Source organism: Vicugna pacos, chromosome 8 (assembly GCF_048564905.1).
Source record: "Vicugna pacos chromosome 8, VicPac4, whole genome shotgun sequence".
In the NCBI taxonomy this organism is placed as follows: domain Eukaryota; kingdom Metazoa; phylum Chordata; class Mammalia; order Artiodactyla; family Camelidae; genus Vicugna; species Vicugna pacos.
The window spans coordinates 16,950,988-16,966,170 of NC_132994.1; the positions used below are offsets into that span (position 1 = coordinate 16,950,988).

Sequence of the window (15,183 nt, forward strand, 5' to 3'; positions counted from 1 at the left end):
ATTTTTATTTGTGCCAGTTATTGAGATCAATATGTACTTAATACCCACTTTACTTAACTGTCAAAACAAAAATGAAGAAAGGCATTATATTATGCACTCTCCAGAAGAGCAAACCAAGGTTCAGGGAGGGTAAATGGATTGTGCAGAGTAATGCGGCTGGTGAGGTCACTCGCAGCCTGGATTCGATCTGAGGTTTAGACATCAGAATCCAGTGGACCAGGGGACTCGCACCTTAAGCACAGGAGCAGTTGAGAGGAAATGGTCATGGTTCAGGGCGCGGGGGCCAAAGCAGGACTCCCAAGCCCTCTGAAGAAGTTAACCCTGCATCATGGCTATTGCCTCTCTCCTGGGCTTCTGTCCATCTCACGTGATACTGAAATGTGGCATGTTTGGCCCCCAAAGGGCAGGATCTGGGGGTCCTCATTCCCAATTTGCTGTGACCTAGAGGTGGCTCAGTTCCAAATTCTAGACAGATTCTAGATTCTGACATCAGATAATAGCTCATATCTGCCTTGAGCTCACGCACGTGTGATCTGACACGATCCTTACCACTACGCTGTGAGGTTGACAGAGTAAGCGTTCATTTTATTATCATCACCAGCTTCCACATAGAGAATCTGGAGACCAGGGAGAGTGTGTACATTTCTCAAGTCATGCAGGACACGGACTCATGGCAATGGCAGGAAGAGAACCCAGGTCAGGCCACCTCTTATCATAAAACAGGATGAATCAAGGTCATTACTGAGAAGTCAGAATTTAAGCCTCCAGTGGGCTGGCAGGGCAGGGCAATCGAGGGAAGGAGAAGAAAGCATGGCAGCTGCTCTCACCAAATCCTGAACATTCCAGGTTGAGAAGAGCCCGAGGCCTCATCTGGTGCAATGGATCTCTGTGATGGCTGGACCGCTGTAGGCAGGGGCCAGCGTGAACCGTGTCTGTGGATGGCTGGGAGCCAACAGCTGGGAATGCTGGGGACATTGGTCCAGCACTGATGGGATGGGCTGGAGAACTGTCCCCCAGAAGCATATCGGCGATCTAGGTTTGAGGCTGAGATGGGCGGGAGGTGCCAAGTGCAGCACAGCCCTCATGCTTCTGCTCCCAGACTGCAAACAGTTCAGATTTGCCTCCAAAAAGAAATATTCCTTTTCTCAATTTTCAGGTATCTTTAATGAAAAGATTGTAGGAATTATTACCAAGGAAAGAAGACATGTTGGATCTCAGGGCAGATAATAAGTTTGTTTTTATTTTGACTCCATCGACGAGTATAAAAAGTCAAATGCAAGTTTGTCAGCAGTTCACAGAAAACCTCAAGAAGGGGATCAAATTCACTCCGAGCTGATCAGTATCATGTGTGTGTGCGTGTGTGTGTGTGTGTGTGTGTGTGTGTGTGTGTGTGTTCATGGGCATGTCCGAAAAATACAGTCTCCTGCCAGAATCTACATTTAGTGTGACTGGTCCATTATTGTCTTTTTTTTTTTTTTGGTCTCATAATGCATCATTTCTTTCTTTTAAAATAAACCTTTGTGAGGGAGGGTATAGCTCAGTGGTAGAACTTGTGCTTAGCATGCATGCAGTCCTGGGTTCAATCCCCAGTGCCTCCATTAAATAAATAAATAAACCTAATTACCTCCCTCCAAAAATAAAATAAACTTTTTATTTTGAGATAATTGTAGTTTCATACACAGTTGCAAGAAATAGTATAGAGAGATCCTTTCTATCCTTTATCTAGTTTCCCCCCATGAAAAACGGTAGTGCACATCAGAACCAGGACACTGACACTGGAACAGATGAGACACAGAATATTTCCCTCAACACAGTGACCCCTAAGGCTGCTCTTCGGTGGCCACATCCACTTCCCTCGCTCCCTCCTCAGCCCCTGGCAACCACTCGTCTCTTCTCCGTTTCTATAGTTCCGTCATTTCAAGAATGCTATATAAATGGAATGACACAACATGAAACTTTTTGTCTGGCTCTACTCAGCATGATTCTCTGGAGACTCGGCCAGGCGGGGATACACGTGTCAACACAGTGTCGAGTAGCATTCCATGGGATGAATGTACCAACGTTTGTCAGACCTTCCATCTGCTGAAGGTGAATTGCAGACATCCTGCAGGAACTCAGGCAACTCCGAGTTGCCAGAGAGAATTTTGATGGGACAGCTTTAGAAACCTCTTTCTAAGCAGAATGTAGTGGCAACAACAAAGGCAGATTTTCTGGGATTCAGGTAACCTCTACCACATCTGGAGAAAGTGTGGCAGAAGCCCATCAGTGGGGCTCAAGCAGGAGGAACATCCTGAGGACGGGAAATAAAAACGTCTGTGTGTTTCGGTCATGCGAGATAGTGTTTGCCTGTAGGTACCATCCTTTGTCTTCCATGGCAAAAATATGAACCCAACAGCAAATCAAATTAGGCATTTTCCTCTGAAGTCTGCAATCTCTAAAGAGAGTGAGTTTGCATAAACGCGTGGTAGTGCTTTCGGGGCCCTGGGGCTCCTGCTGTGACCTCCACACCCTCACAAAGGCTGCAAGACCAATTAATAAGCTGGAACTAAACAGGGAGGTTGATGTAAAGGCAAGGACTTAGAAGAGCATCGAGAGAAAATGGGCAGTTCAAAGAGATGGGGTAAGAAATAATTGGGGTTGTTTTCTGAGATCTGCAAAAATTGAAAACTAAAAAGAAGAAAGGATTTGTTCTCTGTAAGGAGAGTCTTTATTCTGACAATAAATAAATAATTTCTGCCAGAATAAAATCTACCACTTAGTCCCTAAGATAAAGTAAAAACTGGTTGAAGTTGGGATAAAACTGTTAAATGTCCTTCTCGTTTCACTGCATCACAGACCTCTGAATTCTTTGTAGAAAGCAAGGTTATTACACAAAAAGATACATAAATGAAAGGGCAGAATGCTGTTTGTACTAGAAAAATATTTTTTCTTGGGTTTTTTGTTTTGTTTTTCATCTTCTGAGAATGAATTCTGGAATAGTGGTACGTTAGAAAAAATCTGTACCAACCAACAAATTCAAAAATTTCTTCTGGCAACAAAGGAGTGAGGAGTCAAGACCTTTATGGAAAAATACTAAGCCAATTAATTATGCCCAATATGCCCTGAGGCTGGTTGGAAGGAAGTACGTAGCTTTTAGCATCACTCACAGTCCTGACTGTGCTCCTTTGGACAAAGCCAGCGCTGGACGTGATCTGATTCTGCTCATAACTCTATAATGACCCTGCACAGACAGACAGACAAGGAGACACAGCCAGAATCTGTTGTAGCTAGACTTGTGTACTGAGCCATTTAGCTTCAGGGCTCCTACTTCTCCACCCCTCTTCTCAGGTCATACATCCCCCTGCTGCTCTTTCAGGATGTACAGCACTGATCGTCCTGTATGAGACCTGACTACAGCTCCCAGTCCTCTGCGTTCTACTCCCTGTCTTCTGTCTGAGTGTCTTAGAACTCTCTGCTCCAAAAGATAATTATGGGTTGGTCCATTTGGTTAAAACACAAAATCATTTTATCAGTTTCATCTTTGAGGCAAGATAATGCTCAAGACCAGGTAAAATCCTCATATCTCCAAAAGGATCTTTGGGAGTAAGGCAAATAGTGGGATGTCTAGTTCATAAGGAAGCTTCTGTAGGAGAAATGTATGACTGGTAGATCCAAAGTACTTCTTAGATTATCAGTCATTCACCAGCAAGTGGAGCACTGGGCCAGCTTTCTTCTCATCCAGTACCAAGTCACTCCTGGCTACCTTACTCCCAAATAACAGGGTAGTGACACTGGGTTTTGCAATGATGTTGATCCTAAACAGGGCACTTGTCTTCAAAGGAAGATACCTTAAGGACCTGAGGCAGTTTCTACATAGTAACAGCCATTCAAATGATGAAGTACATAATTTCCTTGGCTCTGGATATTATGATTAAACTCCCAATCTTCAAAAAGAAATGAGGATGATTAAACTCAAACTATACTAGAAGTTGAAATTTAGCCTCATAACCCAATCTACCAGGCATTCATTGAGTGATGCTGATAAAAGTCTTTAATGGGCCACTGCCAGGCATTTTCTCCTCCTGACAGACAGTAATTGGTGCATTATCCTGGGTGTTTGTGCCCTAGATCCAAGTTGCCTTTTCCTTTGGAATATTCTAAAATGTGTATTTTTCCTACATCCAAGTATAAATAGTTAAAGCAGTTTAAAAAGGACAACTGTGTTTCAACTGGACATAGATTATAAGGTAATACAATTATAAGAGACAGAATTAAAGACTTGTGAACAAAGAATGTCACTCATTATCCATCCAAGGGTTAAGTCCCAACTCACTGCATCGGCCCACTGACAGTGTACCTTAAAGGGAGTTCAGGATGTAAAAAGCAGCATGTGGCACTCTGTGCTTTGGATCAATGGGCCCCTAGGTAGGTAAGATGCATATCTCAGGAAGAATTTTGATGACTCCAGATTCTCGCATCTTCCAATACAGAGAAAAGCACTAACATCATTAACTTGAGGTGTCCGATCTTCGTGACTAGCAGTGATCTTTCACCAAGACGTATGCTTGGCTGCATTTATTTCTTAGCCAAAAATTACATATAACCTGGCTTTTCCCCCATCCCATCAGAGTAGCCTCTCAGAGCTACTAAGAGGCTATAGTCTTCAGTAAGACCCTGCATAAAAGTTAAACTCACAATTCTCATATTGTTTCTTCTTTAAGTTGACAGACTGAATCCATGATGAAAATAATCTACCTTATATTTTCAGTTTTCTACGTACTAGATTCTATGTTAAGTGCCCTACAAACCTCAGCTAACTGAATTCTCACAACAAACCTCTGGTTTAGTTATTTTATGCCCATTTTACAGATGAAAAAAACCCCAGCACTTAAAGAGTTCTACTAACTTGCTCAAGGTTCCACAGGAAGTCAGGATTGGCATCCAGTTCTCTCTGACTTCAAAGCCCATATGTTTAATTATCCAGCCTAATTACTACTAGTCTAGTAGTCATTACCAGTAGGACAAAAAAAATGTTTCTTCCTCTCATTAATAAACAGGTTGAGATTTCTTCTAAATTTGGGGGAGTTTTGGTTTATTTTGATTCATCTACAAAGTAAAATGCCTAAAGATGCCATCCTACAAAATTATGTTTGTGTTTCAGACATTTATTGTAAATTATGACAATTATTGAAAAACAAACTGAGAAATAAAATATAAAATTTTATCTCAATATTCTAGTTATATCATAAAACAAATTAATGACTTATCTGTAATAACCATGATGACATCACTTAGACAGACTAAATTTCTGTGCCGAAAGCAGAAATAATTCATCTCTGAAATTAAGCATTTGCTTTGTTTAAAAAAATTCTCTTTTACTTAATGAGCAAAAGGTGACCTATCATTAAGGAAGAGTATTTCTGTTATTTCCTATAATGGTCAATAAACCTTGGCAAAAAAACGATAAAAATTAATTCATTCTGGTTACAGATTTAATAGCATTAGAAAGTGGACTCAGATTCAAGCAGTTCAGGTGTATCAGTCAGGACATGCTAGGTAGTGCTCAGTAATCATAACAACTTAAAAACATAACATTTCAGTGATTTACACCAACAAAAATTTATTGTTTTCTTTCAGATCCATAAGGAATCTCTGCTTATCCTAGTCAATCAGAAACTCATGCTGATGGAGCAGTTACCATCTCAAAAAGTTGCTTGCAAAAGATGGAAAAGAGAATATCATAGGGCCTCTATTCAGAATTAAATGTTCTGTCCCAGAGATGATACATGTCACTTCCACTCACAATTAATTGGTCACAAGGGGGCCAGAGCAAGTGATACAATCATGTGCCCATGCCTAGATGGGATGAAGGAATAGCATTGTGACTGACAGAGCAATTCTTTTCGTTTTCCATTTGTCCTACCTGCTGTCTCTTTCTAAGACTGCCTGAATTTTCTTGAAACTTCATGTTTCATGTGCTTTACATCAAGGAGAGTCTTAAGTTTATTTTATGCAATACCAGTTTTCCTATCTTCAATCTAGTCATTAGTAGGACCTATTTAGAATTATCTAGCTGTCTTCTGATGATTTCCTAGGATTACTGTAGTGAAAGTCGGAAATAGTTTATCACACAAGGCTCGTTCCTTCTATCCATGCACTCATCTATGAACAAGAAAGCAATCATATTTGGGGATTGAAAACTATTACTTTAATATTTTTCACCATTTTATTAAGTAGGATAGTCCTTTATTCCAAGCTAAAGTGATAGACCTTAAAAGGGATATATCCTATGTTGGCAGAGGAGTGACTAAAGAGCTGTATTACTAATTTGCGGCATTTTCTATGGTGATGATTAGTTGTGTTAAGGTTGAACATTTGACTTTTGTCTAACACTTCCTTCCTGATTTTGACAGATGCTGAAGGTCCTCAGCCTCTATCTGCTTGAGTTGTCTTTGTGTTGCTGTGCATGTCAGTCTGACTTCCAGAGATCAAATCTTGTATTTTTGTTGGAGGGTTGCCCTCAGGCTGTCAGAAGCCATTTGGCCTGGTGGCATGGAGGATCAGAAGTGATTCCAATTTAACAAATTAACATCACACCCAGGGCCTGACCCAAAAGTGTTGGTGTGAGGGTATAAGTAGCTGAGCTACCTTGTCCTGCAGCTGGGATAACCCTGAGGCATGTGTACATTGCCAGAGCTTCCCTGGGAAGACCAAGCCTCAGCTGCCCTTGTCCCCCACTGGTTGCCTGTGCTTCTCTAAGTCACCCCCCTCCAACCCTGCCTCACCCCCACATGGTCCCTGCAGCTTCCAAACAAACTACATCCCCTCTGTCCTTGCCTCAGAGTATAGCTTCTATGGGAAACCCAACTGAGACAATAAACAAATGCCAATTTAGAATAAATGCATTTTTTAATGAATACAGTTTGGGAATTAAGACAGAGGAAGAAGGAATATCCCCAATGTGAGTTCCGAGGAATCCTTTGGGGTCAGGGTGGTGAGGTTCTAGGAACACACACACAAACGTGTTTCACCATAGAACACTTTTTCAGAGGACCCTATAAATCACACCTTCAAAAATGCTTATCTGAACTGCACTGTAAAGGAGAATAAAATATTCTCTTTTTAAATAATCAGATTCCACTAACTCAGAATTTGAAAATATTCAATGTAAACAGGCCAGGCTAAAAGATTATTACACTTTCAATGAAGAGCAAATTTGCTTAAACAGATTTCACGAGGTTATTCTTAACTTAGCTAAGAAAAGAGCTTTTCAAAAACATTAGTGGAATCCATTTTTATCTAAACGAAGGATGGAAACTTCAGGGGAATCTTGTCTTTCTATTAAAGGAGACTGTTTACTTAGGCATCTTAGAAGGTAAATTACTTATTTTTTAAAAATTAAAAGCAATGGCAAATATTTCTCAAAGGCCTACTATGTATGGCATGAAATATTTTCATAAACACTTCAGAATGCAGGTGAATTTTCATTCAGAATAACCTTCCCGTGGAAGGAAAAGAAAAAGATAACATTCAACTTAAGTCTGAGACACTTCAGTTATTACTGTTTCCGTTTTTTATTTTTAGCATTCAGCTGACGGGCTCTGTCAGACACTGAATGTGGGTGGAAGGTTGTGTAAGGTTGCTTTATGAAGAGTATTTTCAGCAAACGTAACATCATTTTTTAAAAAGCTAAAAATGGTTACCTTTGATGTTATCAAACTTTAAAAAATACGTTTCGCAAGAATGTGGTAAGTGTAATTTTCAAGTTCAGCTGAAAGAGGCAATGAGGAAGCAAGCTTTTGGCATGTAAATACTCCGATAAGAAGATGGAATGTTATTATGTAATGAACATGCCAGCAAAAAGGGAGTGAAGGATTTTTGGTTTTATGGATATTTTGAAATGGTAACTTACGTGAATTATGATCTGAGTTAACAAAAGTGAAGTTAATTTCCAACTGATCTAAGCAGTGGAATTAAGTACTAAGTGAATAAAATATTTCAGAGGGCACTTACAGCCATTAAAGCACTCAGTGGAAGGTTTTGGGACTTTTTTCCCAGCAGCTATTGAAAATTCAGATGATTATATGATTTAAGATAGTTTCAATATGGTCCAACTGATTTGATTAGGATAGAGAGCTAAATGTAACTTTGGAAATGTCTTAATGCATATAACAGTACAGATGTGGTAGAGTAGAAAAATTATTGGCTTTAAAATCAGGAGAACTGGCCTATCAAACTCTGTGGACTGATAAGCCTGATGCCTGAGAGACTCAATTCCTCTACGACTCAATTTCCACATCTGTAAAATTATATATAAAAATACATACACATACACATGTTTACACATAAACACATGTATACATGCATATATACACACACTTACACATAGGTACACACATATTCATGCAAAAATATACATATGCATAGTGTATGCATATAAATACATACTCACATATATACACATGTATATCAATCAGGATTTTTGTAATGGTTAAAAGATATAATGTGTACAAAAATGATCTTTAAATTTAAAAGTGAGAAACACATACATGATGATTATTAGTAAATACAATCACTCGGCAAAATTATATTTCTCTATTCTCTGTCAGAGAATAACACTGAAGACCTTACCTATTCAGATTGGCTGTAGCCCTTTAGCTGCTGGTTCTTAAAAGTCAAACACTAGGGGACTGAATTATGTCATTCTTGCTAGTAGAATATTATCTTAAACATTTGCACAAATTGACCTTGAGTTTCTTTTTCCTTATTATAAATATTTCACATTTATTAATGTGTCATCAGACTTGAGTTCGAATGCCAACACCTCTACTGAATAACTGAACACCACTTAATCGATCTGAATTTCAGTTTCAGATAAATGGCAATAATATAAATCAAATCTCATGGAGTTTATAAGTTAGATGAAGATGGAGTTAGATGAAATAATATATTCAGCAAGTAGTGTACAAACACATCGTAAGAACTCAACTACTGTTAATTTTTTCTCTTCCCTCCTCCACAAAAAGCTTGTTTATTTTCTGAATTCTCTGGGGCCAGTTCTCTACCTGATTTATAGGTAATGCTCAATAGCTGTTGGTTGAATGGATGAATGACCACCCGATCTAGGTTCTCAGGAGAGCAGATGCCCTCCAGGTCGAATCCAGACTCTTTGGTCTGGCTCTCCATGTCCACCAGAATCAAGTGTGACCTGTCTGTCTCCCCAGTGCTACTCCTCTAGCGTGGTAACTCCTGAATCAAAAGTCGCCCAAGTCCTCACTGCCTCCTCTCCAACACTTAGAAATCTTTGATTTACCTTGCTGAGCCTTAACTAATATTTCTCTTTTTCTTCAGTTCAGCCACTATGGAGAACAGTACAGAGATCCCTTAAAAAACTAAAAATAGAGTTACCATGCCATCCAGCAATCCCACTCCTGGGCATGTATCTGGAAAAGACAAAAACTCTAATTTGAAAAGATACATGCACCCCAATGTTCACAGCAGCACTATTTACAATAGCCAAGATATAAAAGCAACCTAAATGTCCATCAACGGATGACTGGATAAAGAATTTGCGGTGTATATACACAATGAAATACCACTCAGCCATAAAAAAGAATAAAATTATGCCATTTGCAGCAACATGGATGGACCTGGAGATCATCATACTTAATGAAGTAAGTCAGACAGAGAAAAATAAATATCATTTGATACCACTTATATGTGGAATCCAACAAATGACACAAATGAACTTATCTACAAAACAGAAAGAGACTCACAGACATGGAAAACAAACTTATGGCTACCAGAAGGGAAAGGAGATGGGGTATAAATTAGGAGTTTGGGATTAATAGGTGTACACTACTATATATAAAATAGATAAACAACAAGGACCTACTGTATAGCACAGGGAACTATATTCAATCTCTTGTAATAACCCATAATGAAAAAGAATCTGAAAAGAATATATATATGTGAATCACTTTGCTGTACACCTGAAACTAACACAGCACTGTAAATAACTACACTTCAATTAAAAAAATAAAATAATAATAACAATATTTCCCCTTTTCTTTTTCTTATTTAAATCTCAGTATTTACTTTCAAATACTTCAACATAAGGGCAATGCTCTGTGTGTGTATGCGTGTGTGTGTGTGAGAGAGACAGAGAGAGAGTGAGAGAGAGAAAGTGATTTTAATACACACTCTGGCAGTGGTTATTGTCCTAATTTGGAAAACACTTCAGGGAGCATTATGTAGAATTAAATCAAAAGCCTCTAGTGCGCAGCTCTCTTGATTCCTGACCAGTAACAGTGGGTTTTTGTTTTGTTTTGTTTTGTTTGTTTTTTTAATTACCTAACAGATGTTAGCCAAGTAAAATTAGTCATTAGTTAAATTTATGAATTGGCTAGAATTATTTTAGCGACATAGTTCGTTCTTTTTCTCATTTTTTCTCATAAACAGATGTAAGAGTCTAAATAAGCCCAGAAGCCCTTCACTCTCCAGAATGGCAGCTGAGGCTTCCTTCTGAAAGGCGCTGTCTCCATCCCTAATACAGATGACGCAGTCCATGGCAGAATCCAAGCTTTGAGTCCACCTTTCACACAAGGTGTGGCTGGATCACCTAAAAGGAGAGCCTGCTCATAGCGGTCTATATGACTGGTCTTGTACCTTGATGATAAGAAATGCTTGCATATGTCACAAAATTAATTTGAATTCTGACTTCATTGTCAGCTGGGGCAATTATAAAGAGGAGCCCTATAATGCTCACTTATTTCTATGCGAGGCACCCCCAGCAAAACCCAAATAATTGTACACAGCCAAGTTGGCTCTGATCAGTTGTAAAATTTGGCTCAGATACCAAGGTGGGATTTACATGGATTTTTAAGTAAAAGCAGGAAACAAACACCTTTTCTAGGAGACAAAAATCTACAGAAAGCAGTATGGATTTGTTCCTGTGTTCGTCTAAATGTATATGCTGTATAAAAGCAACAGAAGGGAGCCTGAGGGCTATTTCAAAACAGACCCTAGTGCTCCACTGGTGAAAACTTAGGACATCCGGAGCAGCAAGAAGGCCTGGATTGAGGGGGGTTATTATCTCTCCTACTAGATATTTGACTCAGCACACATATTTAGCAAGTAACATGGAGAAAAACGTTGTTGCCATGGCTGGTGATGGAATGTTTATCAGTATTTGGAAAAATTGTAAAAACTGTAAGGAGTGAGATTAGCGCAAGTGATTAACAGATGAAGGATAGCTGTCTCTTTTTAACCCCCAACCAGGTGACCTGTTTCCAAGAAGACTGAGACAAGCGAGAGCAGGTCATTGACAACCCGAAAATTAGCAGTCACAGGGATGTGGCACAGAAGTGAATGAAGCTACCAAGGGATGAAGTCAGAGCTTAGATGTGGTTCACACACAAGTTAAAATTCATCAGATTAACACAACATCGTAAATTGACTCTATTTCACTAAAATTTCTTTTTAATTTAAAAATTAAAACAAAGACAAACACATACAAGAAACCACCCAAAAAAACTTCATCAGAAAAGAACTGTCCAGAGAAGGGAGAGGGGTGTTTGGCCTGGTTAAGTGACCTCATTAAGGAGGAAGAATCTCTCAGATTTGGTGTGTCACAAAATAGTTCACTCCTGCTATCAGCTCTGGCAAAAACAAAAAGGGCAGGGGGAAGTGTCAATTTATCACAGACATATAGACCCCGAGAAGACAATTTCTGGCCTCATTAAGTAATGACAGTGGTACTGAAGGAAGGTTGCTGGTTATATCTTCTGGGAAGTAAACAGCACAGTGGTTCATTAGTGATTCTGTAATTGCTTCTTTTCTATAGATTTATGTTCCTTTGTTCTTTAAATCCTAGTTGATGTGAATTCATATGCTTAGAAATCACTTTATGAAATGTAATTTTTTTCCCCTAAATAATTCTTTCATTAAATTTGTTTCACTTCTCACTATTCAAAAACAAATACAAACTTACAGGAAACGACTGTTTCTACTTGACTTCTCTCTTTATATAGGCTTTTTGTGAAATGAAAAATTAGCTTGATAATAGCTTAATAGTTATTAATGATAACACAATTATAACAGAGGTATCATGACAATCGTTTTCTTCCCTGCCTACATGGAAAGATAATTTTTTAGGCATATAATTGCTCCCTCCTAATTGGAATCATTTGCATCTAAAGATTTAGAAATTAATAGGAATGTCAAACTGATATGATTCAATCCACGGATCTAGTGCCTAACAAATCTTTTAATAGGCTTTGTATATACAGGGGTTATAAACCTTTCAAGGCCTTGATAAAAACTGCTGACACTCTCCAGAGAAGACATGTGCACGTACACTCAAAACTTTGCATCCCAAATCCAGGGACTTGCAGACCATCTGAAACTCATCCATATACCCAAGGACAAGCATCCATGGAGTGGGGGAGTACAGAAAAGCAAATTTTAAAGATAGGATACAACTGATCCTTCATACCCAGAACTGTGTCAATGCTGATAATAATCCCCTAGGGACAGAAACACGTACACTTCCTTATTTCCTCCTCCTGTTTAAGGGTTTAGTAGAGAGTAATAGAAACTAACAGGTATAAAGACCTTGAAGACTGTCTACTCCCACCTCTTTACGTCGTAAGTGAGGAAAATGAGACTCATGGAGTAAATAATTTCCCCAAGATGGTACCATTAGTTAATGGAAGATTCACAGGCCAGAGTTCATAGGCAATGCTTTCTCCTCAGCAGTGTGAGTCTTGTGATGCCTGCCTCCTCTCCAAAGCTGGTGCTCGTGTGTCTGGAGTCACAAAGTTGGAAGGGTTATTTGAAGTATATGTCTACTATTTCACATATTTCTTGGAAATATGCTACTAGAGGGCTGCACACTCGGGGGCTAAGGTTAGCCATGTCAGAATCTAGCTGGCCAGCACGGAAACTGTCACCAGAATGAAATGGCTGGGCCCTCTGGCAATGCAGAGAGGGTGTCCGCTTGCTGGACGAGTCCATCCTGCTGGTTCTGAGAGGCTGCACCGCTGGCATTCATAACCTTGATGAATTTATTATGATTCAGGCATGGAGCTTCAGATTTGCGGGCTTGTAAACTGAATCTGTCAACAGTCCTGGTGTAATCCTGTCTCTCAGGGGCTGCACACATTAACCAAATGCTCTGAAACTGAAGCTTAGAACCAGTAAGTCAATTTGTAAATTACGATGAGAAGAGACTGTCACACGATCTGCCCTGAGGGCAAATCTAAAAAGGAAATAAGATCCTAATCACAGTTGTTTCTGAACTTGGAGTCCAAATAAGGGAAGTGAGATGAACCCAAGGCAGCAGACTAAGGCAGTCTAAATTTCCCACCTCAAAGTGGGAATTCTGTTGCCTATGGAAACCAGAAAACTTAAATTTTATTCTCTCTCTAGGGACTTTGTAATTTAAGCCTTAGGGCATTATTCTCTGCTTTAGGCAAATTCGAAGTAAGTCGGGGTTCTTCTTTTTGACCCTATGCTTGAAATTCAGCACAAAGGCAGATGCATAATCGGCCAATAGCAGGCTCTGCCGACATGTAACCTCATCTGTGGAGGAAAGGAATCTCTTGAACCCAGCTTCTGAAGCGTTCGTTCCACGACCTTGTCCTCGCCTCCACTTAGCTCAGGGGTGAGAAACAGAAAACTAATTGGAAGCAAGACTCAGTCTGATTACTGATTGCCAACAAGATCGATACTTTTTAAATCAATATACTATTTTTCTTTCTCAAAAGTGTCTCAATGCCTCGATTTTTATGTAAACTTTATTATATCTACTTTACTATAAACTATGTTCAATATCTTGTAATAACCTTTAATGAAAAAATATGAAAATGAATATATGTATGTATATGCATGACTAGGACATTGTGCTGTACATCAGAAATTGACACATTGTAACTGATGGTACTTTAATTAAAAAAATAAATTAAAAAAAATTTAAAAACTTAATAGGATTATAGAGGCTTTGGACTACATGACTGATTGTTGAGTCAATGATGAGACAGAGAACTAGCAATATTCAGTGGCTTGTCCAAAGACATGCAGCCAGTCAGGAGTCCATCAGGACTGAACTCTGGGATCAGTTTTGCCCTCTGACACAGGTCACACAGCTCAGGAGATCCCAATTCTTGGGTCATCTCCAGTGCCTGGAATTGACCAGTAATGCTGCCTGGCAAACGTGTCCTATCCTGAACTGAGAACCACATAGGCCCCAGCACCCTGTCTCATTTACAAGATTCTCTGTCCCTCAACCCTACACAGAGGGTCAAGCAGATGTCCTGAGGAGCTCTGGGACTTGAGCCTGTGGTGGGGTTGTCCCAGCCACATGGCTGGGCCCCAGTTCCAGGAGGAAGTCTAATAATAAATTGCTCTTACTGTCCAGTGTGGTTCTCCTTTTGCAGGATCATGCAAGAATAGGCATCAGAATGGTCCTGCCATGATGATTTGGATAACTCTCATCCACAGTAGGCACAGGATGAGTTGAGAGTTCTGGTCCATAAGTAGTCTACTGCTGACCTTTTTGGTTGTGCCATGTGTGTGGACTCATGTTTTGACTACTGCTTGTCCATGTTCCAACCACGGTGTTACCTCCTGTCTATAGTACCTAAGGGTGGCAGGGGTAGCAGCAGGCATTTTTTACATTGCGCACCTCTTGCCACTGGCACCCAAGGCAGTCACCCCATGCCCTCTACAGTCTCCAAGCCACGGATCAGTGAGTCCTTGGGGTGATTGCTCATATTTCCTTTGAGGGCTTCCAAAACCATTGCTCTGCAAAGTGTACAGATCTTTCCAATTGATATCCTTTTTTTTTTTTTTGCCACCGATCAATTTAGTGATGGCACATTGAGACCAACATTCCTCGTGCAAATGAGATTGATCTTTCACCCTGCTTACAGGATCCTCCCCTATCATCCTTGCTGGCAGTGAGTGGAAGGCAGCAGCAGTATGATCAACACTGAAATAGATCACATTCTAGACATTTAGCCTAAATATTTCAAGAGAGGACAGAATTGGAAGATATGTTCTGAGTTTGCACAATAAAATTCCAAATGGAAAATTTATCATGAACAGAAACAAATTACTATTCACTTTTTCTTGAAGTAGAAAGATATGAAATTAGTCAGGAATGAAGGATTGATAATAAAGAACATGAGATGCTTCTTGGGT

The 15,183-nt window shown here is 39.6% G+C and overlaps 2 long non-coding RNA genes across 2 annotated transcripts; both read left to right on the forward strand.

Moving 5' to 3' along the window:
• The first annotated feature begins 512 nt into the window (after positions 1 to 512).
• On the forward strand, positions 513 to 5,762 carry LOC140697835 (uncharacterized). Its single transcript, XR_012075201.1, has 3 exons — positions 513 to 572; positions 1,908 to 2,088; positions 5,617 to 5,762. It is a non-coding gene; the product is annotated as an uncharacterized lncRNA (long non-coding RNA).
• Positions 848 to 1,436, forward strand: LOC140697836 (uncharacterized). The gene is made up of 2 exons (XR_012075202.1): positions 848 to 1,036; positions 1,157 to 1,436. It is a non-coding gene; the product is annotated as an uncharacterized lncRNA (long non-coding RNA).
• Positions 5,763 to 15,183: the final 9,421 nt, after the last annotated feature.